Here is a 12,671-nt window from a genome sequence, read left to right as displayed (position 1 = left end):
TTAGTCGGTTTAATCTTGATTCTAATTTAGAATATATCATCTAAACTCATTGCAATATTCAGAACCACACTTTTGCATCAAAATCAGAAAAGAAAAGCAGTTTTGCATGTTAAATCTTGCTCTCCTTCTTCTTCTTATTATTACTATTGGTATTATTATTATTATTTTGGGTACTTCCTTAATGTTTCATAAAACTACAAAAGTAAGGCATCCCCTAATTTTTTTTTTCACTGGTATCGGCAAAAACAGACAAGCATTTTACATTGTAATTTTATTTCTTTCAAAGAATTACGGTTGAAGAAGTCGAATTTTTGAATACCGCTGACAAGAGCGAATGCTTTCATGGGTGAACTTGTATATCTTACTTCGCAAAGGTGTATTTCTGCGAAAACGCCATTACTCCTTCAGTACTTGATCAATTTTCATAAGTTAGGCATTATTTTCAAGATTTTTTTCAGCGTTTTCGGTGAAAAAGGAGCTGATGACTTCATCACATGACTTCCTTTTACTCCAATTTAATAACAATAGTGCCTCGGAGTAAGCAAAGAAGCACTTTAAATGTTTTCACCCTAAGTTTGTTGCAAATCAAAGCAAAGGAAACGTTTTATACACATACATTTTCCCAATGTTGGCAGTTTTAATGTGATTCAATGGTTATCTCTCGAAATATGGCCAAATTAAAACCAGATTAAAAAAAAAAAACACCAAGCTTGTCGCCAAGTTGGCGACAAAACTTGGCGACCAAAAGCTTGGTGCTATATTGCCAAGCGTTTGCCAAATTATATGAGCACTTGAGTTTGCATCGAAATTAGTAATGATTTTACCCTAATAAATTACTTTTTAAATAAATTAAAAAAAAACAGCCTTCAAAAAACACCCAGGAACTAAAAAGCAAAAAATAAATGATTACACTTACATTCTATTTCCTACCCAAATACAGAAATGAAATTTCTTTTACAATTCCAGTACAAAAATCAACTGAACTAAACACTGAATTATAAAATAAACACTGATTTAAATTACTATACGATGAATTATTTTAAATACCTAACTAATTATATACGATCTCTTAATTTTTAATAATCTTTTGAAGTCGGGGCCTCCTATAAACAACTACATAACGTAACTGACAACCCACTGAATCCTGAATTAAACACTAATTTAACTGTACGCGAAATTTGTCTTTAAAACTAAACCTACTCAGTTACGTTAGTTGAAGTAATTTTAAACACGTGTTAACTGCTATATTTCCCCCCAAAAGACGTTATTGACGGAGAGTGAAAAGTGGTGTAAGTCACAAAACGCTGCGTTTCATATCTCGGTGAATATTGGTCGTACTAATGTCAATTTGTTTGTGTTAGTGGCCTGAAAAAGTTAAGGTGCAACCGGTTTTTTTGCGTCTAATTTGCAAATGAATAAATGCAGAAACAAAACATTTGGAGAAAATGTGAATTAAATGGTTTTTTTATTGAATGCGTCGTAGAAATTTGTATAAGTGTATTGCAAAAACGACTAATAACAAAAAAAAAAAAAAAGCAATCTTTGCGGAAAAGTTCACTTTTGAAGAAAACAGAACATCACATTGTTTTGTAGTAAAATATCATAGAAAGAATTAAAAAAATGGGTTCTAATAAGGAATGTGTCCCCCATAACTTGAATTCATCAGCGGCATCGATTTTTCATGCTGTTTATTAAGTTGTCGGACACTGGAATGGAAAGCGAAGACCAGACACAGAGTAAGCCTTGTTCCAGCTTATGTAACGACCTTGGAGGAGGATTTAAAGCATCAACCTTTCTGCTAAAGATAGTCTCAAAGATATTCTACTGGTTTCATGTCTCATTCCATTCGTCCCAAACCGTGGTCCTTAGGATACTCCTCAACAATCCGAATTTGGTGAAGTCCTACATTATGGCCCATCAGAATGAAGTCATTACCAAATAGCACCAGCATATGGGCGGACATATGGATCAAGGATCTCCTCCCGATATCATTGACCAGTCAGAGTTTCTCCATGGAACACATGCAGGTCAGTGTGACCACCGAGCGAGATCCCTGCCCAAACCATGATTCCACCACCTCTTTAACTGTGGTGTTTCAACAGTGTTGGATTGGTGGTATCTATTGCGCTGTTCCCTCCAGATCAGTAGACGCCCTGAATCACTCTTATGTAAATTTGGACTCTTCTGTGAACAGATCAGAAGCCCATTGCTGCTGGGTCCAGGAAACATGTTCTCTTGCCCAGCATAAGCGGATCCTTCACTGTGTTCCGTTGATGAGAAAACACACAACTGATCGTCTTGCATAGAGACCTGCATTGTGAAGACGATTTCGCACCGTAGTCGCAGAGATTCTTCTTACTGATGCCACAAAGTGGTCTGCAGCGAGCTGCGACACAGTAGTGGTTCTTCTCCTACGGGCAGAAATAACTAGAAAATGGTCTTCTGTAGGTGTTGTAGCTCATGGTCGGCCTAGAACAAGTCTTCTAGACACAGAATCTTCGGATTGGTATCGATCCTAGGCATGCCTAGCAGCATCAGCCTGCTACAATCCCATTTCCATCTATCCATCTAACTGCCCTCCACCTTAACGAATCGGGTAAACGACGTCTGTGAGACATTTCATAAGCATTATTGACTATTGTCACCGAAACTGTCAACAACAGTTGAAAATCAACACAACTTACACACAAAAGTACGAAAGCTTGATATTTGCATATTTTTTTCTCACTCGTAAAAATATCTTCTTTTCTATAAAATATATGTAGTAGCAACCTTTTATTTATAAATGGTTTTAAAGTTCTTTATTATCATTCATGCAAACTGTGCATTTTATTGTTACTACTCTCATTTTTTTTATGGCGAGCTTCGAAAAACATGTTGTACCTTAACTTATTAAGGCCAGTGTATTTTTCAATGGAGATTATTTCCCAGAATATGTTAGGGACCTAGGGCCAATATAAAAAGTTCAATTCTGCATTTTTTTTTTACTCGTTTTTATTTTTGCTTCAAACTTTTAATATCTTAACTCTGCATCTGATTTTGAACATTTTTGCAATTGGAAGCACGCATCTAGGACTAGCGGTTGCGAAAATAGAGGTGTTGCAGGTTAAAACGGAACACCCTGTATATACATATATAAAGCTCAGCCTTTCAGAAAATGTTTACAAGATTACCACGGGACACTTACCTCGTTTTTCAAAAGTTCATATTGCGTCGTGTATCAGACATTTTCCAATCGCTTCTATTTGAAAATTTTATTTGTACAGCTGTACAGATACTAAAGCGTGATATTGCTTCAATAACCGTGTTTGCTTATCGGTATGAATAAAATTCTGCTCTCCTTGTCTTTTGTTTGCGTATAAAAGGTCGGTGATTAATTTAGTTAAAGAGTTTGAAAACCACGTTTCCTTTTTAATTGCCTTTCAATAAAAGCGTCCCTTATGATCTCTATTTTTAAACAGAATAATTATTAGCATGTCATTGAAAAATTAATTAGTTTTCATCAGTATCATAAATACTCTCATATGTGTGATAATTCAATTCTTTATCCAGTTTTTTTTAAACTGTTTTGGGCTTGAACTTTTTTTTGAAAGTGTTAATTAATATATCTTTTTCGCTTTGAGGAATTAGGACCACTAAATGTCAACCTAAAATCCTGAAAAAAGAAAAAATAGCTTTTTTGTGTTAAAATTGTTATAATATTTCCCCACAGTCCCTTAGGAATTAGAAGCATTAAATAATACTACTTTCAATAAATTATGAATATTATGAAAGCTCCCATTTAATTAACAAATGTACGGATATATTCCCAACTCATTACATACACAGAGAAGCACTTATGTACTAAAATAAGAACAAAAAATGAATTTGAGAAAAAATGTTACTTAATGTGGAATCATAATAATTACTTAAGATATCATAATTACTTCTTTTGATATATGAAATGTATCGAAACAAACGGAAGTATTGATCCAAATCAAATTAATATAACAGCAAAGCTACTTTCAGCTTAACCATGAGTGCCTACTTTCAAAGCTGCAAAATGTCATGTGTTCCTCTTGTATATTTTCAGTACATTGTCCATACACCCTCTAATACTTGTTTTGATTTTTTTTTCATATTTCTAACTTTGATGACCGTAACGTTGGATTGACCGAGGTAACTGTGAATGGCTTTTGATGTTTTCAAGAAAAATCATAAATTTTTAAAAAAAGTTTATATATATCACATTTTATAATTTATATTGAAACTTCTACATCAATCAGGATGTACCACAAAAAATTTTAAATAAATTCTTTGCAAAAATAAAAGTTGTATGAGGCATTCACAACTATCCGGAACAGATTTGTAAACCACATGATTTTTGGCTTAATTGTAAATGGTATCAGAAATGCTATTTAGAATGTATACAGAATTATGGTAAATGCGAATTAGCTATATTTAAGATGTTCACTTTTACCCTACTTTGGAAATGATACCTTCATTTTTAGTGCTCACAATTCCTCCTGTATAGCACCAGTTACAAACTTCTCAATTGTTTTAAAAATAGCTAGTGGGAAATAATAGGAAACGAAAAAAAAAAAAAACATATGTTTAATACAAATTAAAATGAAATTTTTTATCGACTTAAAGAAAATACAAATTAAATTGTTAACTCATATGTTTTTTTTTATGCTACTATAAAAATAAAAAATATTTTTAAGGTTATCAAACGTAAAAAGTCTAAAAAAATTACCACTATGGTTTATCAATACCTCAAATAAAATGTTTCATTTGTTAATGAGACTGAACACATAGCCATATTGCTCATTTACGTCCACAATTCCATGAAAAATATAAGTTTTTTTTTCGATTCTTATACGTTTTCACAGGAAATGGTAGAGCAGCAACGATATCAAAAATAGTGACTGAGAATACATCATTTTATTTGCGCACAAATTCAGTTTTTGTGTTATTGGCACAACGGTGTCCCTGTACAATGAATTAGCCATACTCTTCATCAACATTATTTATTTTGCTGACATAGATACTTGTAGTGCGTTGTAATTGTGAACAGCTTTCACAATTACCCCCTTTTTTAATTCACATCTACCCCAGGTTTTAAAAATGAAGGGGTAGCTAAATTTAATAAAATGCTAAAATTAAGAAAACAGAAGAAATAAATATCTGAGCAAGTCGGCCATTTCAAAAGAAGTAGCTTTATGCATTTATTACTATAAAACTGAAACACACACAAACAAAAACATCCAATGTGTTGCCAAACCGAGGTACTAGAAAAAAAAACTTATGTTTTTTCAGTAATGAAATATATACACCAGTAGTTGGATGATTTTTTTCCAAGATTTAATATTATATTAAAAAAGAACTAAAAAGTATGCTCTATTTTTCATAATATTACAGTAAATATTAAAGTTATAGACGTCATTCACAATTCCCCCAACTCACATTTAACCCAGTCAACCCTAAATGCAATGAAGTTTTACATCCGATTACAAGCAAAATGACTTAGCAAAGAAACATGGATTTCCATTAAAGAAAATAACGCTGTAAATTTGAATAAACATTTCAACTTATAGGCTAAAAAAGCGATAGTCTAAACTGGATTACTGAAGACCTGAGACGCCATAGTTTTTTTGATCCACCCCCCCCCCCCCCGAGTTTGAAAAGTTTGTACAATAAATCTCTTTGAAAGAGAGAAAAAAAAAAAAAAAAGAAATCATTCGGCTCTTTTATCTTGTCGTGATGTCAGACATGAATTTAAGTTTTTTGAAACGCTTCTTTATTCTAAGTTGACATATTTCAGTAGAGTTTTCATTAAAGATTTTCAAATCCGTTTCGGACAGTTTTAATGCACTCTGATACTCATGTTATTTTAAGAACAAAAAATAAGAAAATGAACAGACAACAAAAAAGCAATAAGCACCACTTTCCAATGTCTTGAAAAAAGTGTAAGTTGTAATTCAATATTTCTCGTCGAATTAGAAAACATTTAATTTATTCATGAAAGTTCACCAACGAGCGATGTATTACGACTGTACTTTTATTTTATGTTTAAAAGCATTCTTACACAACGCTTAATCCCTTATTTGAATGTGGCAGCTTTGTATAAATTGATGCTCTTTACGAGAAACTAGTTGCAAGAAATTTATTCCCTCTATTTTTTTTCTAAATGAAGATGCTTTGAAATGTAGCTGAATCGAGAAATCAAAACCGGAAAGAAAATTGTAACGTTAAAATAAAAGCAAATATGCGTAAAATAAGCAAATATGCGCCAATATTTTCAAATATATGCAGGTATTAGTAAAAGTGAGAAGAAATACCGCACCCAATAAATAAAATATTAGCATACTTTATGCATCTTTCGAGGTTTTCGTAAGAGAACCTGTCTCTTCTTAAAATAAAAGTCTCTTGAATAGGTACATACACACTTGATTGTTATTTTACTCTGTTTCGAGAAAGTACAACGTATACCTTGAGGATTTGAAGAAATAATTTGAGTTTTTGATGACTCATAGTATTTTAGACATTTCTTTTATAGTTTATGTTTCGAAGACATTTTTAACATGCAGTGCAAACGTTTTATGAATAATTCAAAGGGAAAAAAGTCGCAATGGAAAAATATTGTTGCCGACGTATGTTCAGAGAAGAATTTTGGAATGTTTTACATGAGTCTTTCAATGTTAGAAGAATCATGCATGTTTCTTTCATTCAATAAGACAATTGCGTACTGATTTTAAGAAAGTTGTGGATGACTGAGTCTAGTTATTTCACCATTGTTGAGAAAATTAAGAAAATAATTCGCCTACTTATCATAAAAGCTTTAAAAAATGACGCGTTTAGTATTTTATGTAAAGAAACGATTGGTATTTTTTTATGTGACTGCCTAAAAAATATTTTTATTCAGTAATTTTGATTTTACTTATGTAAAATATCATGTTTGATTATTCATTATATTTGGTATAAAAACATGTAATTTTCACAAAATAGAAAATGGCTAAATTATGGCATGGGCTATCAAGAAAAGCCATTATCTGCCAATAGGGGAGACCGGGGATAGTTGGCGAACTTTTCAAGCTTTAATTCTTTAAAGATTATAAAAAAATTATAGAAAAAATTTCTTTTATTGCTTGGATACTCTGTATAATAGTATCAGCAATAAAGTCAGATTTTTGTTTTGACAGTACTATGCTTTGCGAATTTTTTACGTAATTTTGTGTGAACCTTCGCAAAGTTCGCACACTTGTTCCGTCTCAGGGTAAGTTGGCGAGCCATATGGGGTAAGTTAGCGAATTGAGTAAAACTCATAATAGACACAGCAAATTTGATATAAAGCCTCAATGATGTTTTAAATAAGCAAATAAAACTTACCAGTGAATGAAATAAGCGAAATTAGTATTATAATTACTTAAAAATTGGGTATATTAGACCATATAAAGGGTCGAAATTATATTTTAGAAGTAAATGCCAAAAATTGCAAGCATTATGTGAAATGAACTATTTTATTTATATTCAGTAAGTTACCGCCCTATAGCCAGGGCTAAAGGCAGAAATACATGAAATACATCCCCAGCTCAGTCAATTCCAGCCGAGGACTGCAGTTTCGTGCTTATTAGCACTCATCAGCTAATTCTATATTAGCTACCAGTTTGTTTGGCACTCTTGGCTTCCTTAAGAGGTTTTCCACCTCCAGCTCAGTTAGTCCTATGCCGGGCTGATGAGTGCTAATAAGCACGAAACTGCAGTCCTCGGCTGGAATTGACTGAGCTGGCGGTGTATTTCATGTATTTTACTTGCCTCCTTTCTTCTTTTTATGTTTCTTTCGGGTTTGCATACTTTTTTCCTCGGATTACAGATTTCCTGTATGTTTTGGGTACTTTTTGTGCTGATGTGCGTATTTCTGAAGCGTTTATTTATTCCTGAAGAGCCTTTTCGACTAGAGTATGGATGAGTACTGCGGTAGACATCTTCAGTCCTAGATCTCACAGCACTTCTGTAGGAAAGTGCGTGTGTGTATGCAATAATTTTTGCAATTTTGTACTTTGATGGCATTTATCCTGTCCGTTGGAGTATTAAAGTTGAAACTTAATTAGTTTCCTGATATACCCGTCTACCTCCACTTTTCTTTCTACCTACACAGCAAAAAAAAAAAAAAAAAAAAATGCGCATTTACTAGAAAGTTTCAAGGAAAACTGAGCTTCCATAAAGGTTTCTAGTAAAAATGCAGCTCCTTCTTAAGTAGCGTTATTTAAGAAGAAGCTGTGTCGCTACAACGATACTTAAGAAGTTGTAACCTGTATCGTTACTAGGCGATATCGCTACTTCATGAAAGCCCATTTTTCAAGATTTTCTAGTAAATAGACCATTTTTTACCGTTTAAAACAGTGCAATTTTAAAGTGTAAAATAGTTTGCTTGTGTACTTGCAGCTGTTTTTTCATGCCCATTTACTTTTTCATGTAAAATAATGTTGTGAAAATATTGCGTTAATACTTAACCAATTTCCCGTTCAGAACATAGACAGTTTGGAATTGGTTAAAAGTGACATCTATGTTGATAACGTCAACTATTGAAGTGCAGAATGGTCCTGAAACACAAATATGCAACAAGTTTAGCAACTTTGGGCTTTCATAACGTTTGTTTTAATTCTTTATTATTATTATTTTTTGCGCACACGTGTAAACGTTTATTTCTTATTACGTGGACAGCAGTGTTTAACAATAATTTAAAAGGGATATCTATGATACACAATCGGCAGGGTGAATATTAAAAAAATATACAGGGGGAACTGGAGATACTTGACAACCCCTTCAATTTTAATTTTTTTTTCTCTGCTGCAAATTATCAGTTTTTTTTTACAAAAAAGTACGCGAACAAAAGTAATTTTTTCCTCTACGTGATAGTATTTTTTTTAGTTGAAATTAAACAGGTAGTTACGGTAAAATATTTTTTTTAAAAAATTTCATAAAGGGATCATGTATTTCCCCATCAAGGGATACATGATCCCTTAATGGGGGATACTTGATCCCACTGAGAAAATACATAGACTTTTCATTAGATCTGCAATTTTTTTATGGATTTTAATTTTTTACAAAATGTTTCTAAAAAATACAACCATTTCTAATTTTCTTTATTAGATTATAATAATGCGAACACAAAATAAGTTTCAAATTTTACTAGACATTTGTAAAAAAAAAAAAGTACACAACTTTCATGAACTTATGATGCTTTTGATCGGTTACTTATTATCCAATACAGTTGTGAACAGAAAAAAAAATTATTAATAAAACTAAATTTTTTTTTAAATTAGCGTAATGAAGCTAAAATTACAACAAATTTAAAAAAAAAAATAGGACGCCGGCAAGCACGAAAATCATCTTATTTGCTTCTTGTCTTGAAATAATAAAATTAAGAGTTTTATCAATTGAATTAATTTTTAAAAAGAGGGATGAAAAATATAAATAACAGTGTACTTATAAGAAAGAATTTGTCGGATGTCTTTTCATCCATAAGCTCATTATTTTTTGCATTGAAAAAGGTGTTCCCTGTAACGCCGAAACACGTGTCTGCTGTAATTTACAAATTTGTGCTTCTACTTACGTTGTTTTGTCTTACTTTACTGTTCAGCACAAAGGTATTTATTTATCCTAGCTTATATGTTTTCAAAACCTGAAAAGTCAAATACAAACAATTCGTTTGTTGTAGTTCTTAAAGTTCCGCTCCACCCAACTGGATGTGTACAGCTCAACACATTCTGTGAATTTTTCAGGAAAAATACACTCATGTTTGTGAAAATTGCAACAACATGAAGGACTCATTGGAAATAAACAAAATTTATTGCACATATTACTCATAGAGCTACAAATAGACGATCCAAATTACAGATCTATTGAATAAAATAACAGGCGTAAATTAATATCGAATGTAGCTACCCCGCGCAGGTGTGACAACCTGTACACGTTTCGACGTCGAATCATAGAGGTGCTGAATGTCACGATTGGGAATAGCATCCCATATGGCTTCAATCTGAAGTCAAAGTTCATTCGTACCAACTGCCGGTCGAGACACGTGGGCGAATCTCCGACCAACGCAATCCGAGACATGTCCGATTGGCGTCAAATCCGGAGAACGGGCAAGCCGAGGAAGTAGCGTAACCAGTCGTGCAACGAAGAACACTTGAACGTTACTTGCGAATGTGGACGTGCATTGTCCTGCTAAAAAAACTGCACCAGGCACGCTCTGAAGAAAGGGTAGTGTCTCCGGCGTCACAGCGCCCCTGAAATGGCACACGCTATTGAAGTTACCCGTAATTCGAACTAGACGTAACTGCCTCTTGATATTCAATAGCGTTCCAGGCTATGACGCCTGGCGTTATGCTGGTATGGCGTCGGATTACGCACTCTGGGAGGTGACATTCCCCTGTGTAACGTTTGAAGTGTACACGTCCATCGTATTTGTGCAGATTAAATCTGGACTCATCCGAGAAGACGACCAGTTGCTATTCCTCACATCATTTGGGTGTGTTGATGGGCCCATTGAAGCCGAAAGTGACAATGTTTGAGGGTAAAGAGAATCCTGTGCGCGGGAATCCTTACATGCAGGGTCCTGACGCAGCAGACGTCAACGAACTGTGGATGTAGCCATATTCCAACCTTGTTCTAGCGTACGAGAGGACGCTATACGATCCATCACACCTAGGCGGGTGAGGTGTCGATAATCTCGTGGCGTCATTCGGTTTTGTGTCCTGACGCGAGTCCTTCGGCTAATGTCATCGTCCTCCGTCTATCTTTTACAAATATGCATCACAGTTGAGGCATTACGCTCCGTGTGGGAACTGATTTCTCTATACGTAAGTTCACCCTCACGCATGCAAATCATGCGGCCCCATTCGAACTTCGTTACTCGTTCGTATGAAGCTCTGCGCTTTGGACGAGGCATATTGAGTACTAGAGAAACACGTTTTCCATCGGCAGAAAATCCTACAATGATTCCAAAAAACCTTTAGAGCCCTTTATATGCAGAGTCTACACCTTAGTTCAAAGGGCGTAACTCGGTTCACGCATGCGCGACGTCTCAGTAATTCTAATCATTTGCATATCTTATCCTGCTGAACATTTCCTGTGAATTTCAGTTCATTTGCATAATCTCTTCTTGGTGTTGCAATTTTCACAAACATGAGTGTAGATTGATTAAGCATCGCTTCAGAAAACTTATTTCAAACTCTAGAAATCCAACTTTGCATTTATCCGCTAATGGGTCTACATAATGGGCAACTCACTTTTTTGTTGTTAATCTAACTATAGCAAAATCATTTTTTTTCCTTTCAAACAAAGATTTGACATCTATTTCAACTTGTTCAAGCTCATTTGGCTTATCAGAACATAATTTATCAGTAGAGTTATTTTATGTTTAGATGTTTGAGGTGTTATGTGGGTAAAAAGTGCGAGCTGTTATTTTAATTGTTTAGTAATTTACTATAGTGATTGTTTAAATCTATCACGCACACTATGATAAATTTTATTATGTTAACATGGTTTTGAATGTTTAAAGTTAGTGTCATCTAAGTAAACAACATTCATATTGTTTTCATTGTGTTTATATTGTCATATGGATACTTGATCCCTGGGACATCCCTCTAAACGAAGGGATCAAGTATCCCTACTATGCGATTTTTACAAACATTCTTGTTCTATTATTAACAATCAGTGGCCATTTGCTAAAAATGTCTTAATTATTAAGGACTGTCTATACTTTAAAATTACTCTTCGGAAATTTTTTTAAAGTTGTATTTAACGGATTATGTAAACTTCAGAATGCCTTCCCAAAAAGAAGTTTCCCTTGGCACATTCAGACGATCATTTCTTGAGCTAAAACAAAATGGCTGAAAAAAACAAAATGCTGCCAGTTTTTGTACAAGTATAACTTAAATATAATAGTCAGGTTTTAAATCTCTACCTAATGATTTTGGTACATTTTTGGCTATGGAATCATGTATCCGTAGGGATCAAGTATCCCCAGTCCCCCCTATGCTTTTTTTGTGAAAGGGATGGAAAAGAATAAAAAAAAATGCATTGAAAAAATGAAGAAAAAGAGAAACTAAAATGAAAAGTATGCAAAAAGGTCTGATTAAATTCCTAACCCTAAAAAAAAAATATTTAAAGCAAGTGTTTTTTTTTTCAGTTGTATATATTAAATCAGAGCTTATAAAACAATTCGTTAAAACATTGTCAAAAGAGGAGAGAATGTTTGAAACCCCAATTGAAAAGCTTCCGGCTTGCCTGAAGGAAAGCTGAAGGCAAGGGAAGCTGGGGTGGGGGGTGGGAGTAGAGTTGTGCCACCAAAATACTAGAGGGAAACGGAAATTTTGAAAGCGAAATGAGAAAATAACCATGACGGCAATAAATTGAGCTAATTTGCTATTACACCGCAGTAGAAATATTTTCAAATTACTTTGCACTTAAAAATGTACTTTCACACAACGAAGTAATATATAGATTCCTCTGCTAATTTGTAGGCTGACGATTAAAATGAATTTTCTAAATATGGCAATTTTTATTATAGAGGTTAAGAATAAGATATAATTTTGGATGCTCTGAGAAGTTTTGTCTCTCGAAGAAAGACTAAATTTTTCTTTTAAATTTTACAATTTTGAAGTTTTTTAAATATTTTTCTCTTA

This window comes from Uloborus diversus, chromosome 10 (genome assembly GCF_026930045.1).
Source record: "Uloborus diversus isolate 005 chromosome 10, Udiv.v.3.1, whole genome shotgun sequence".
In the NCBI taxonomy this organism is placed as follows: Eukaryota; Metazoa; Arthropoda; class Arachnida; order Araneae; family Uloboridae; genus Uloborus; species Uloborus diversus.
Note: the sequence above shows the minus strand (reverse complement) of the source record.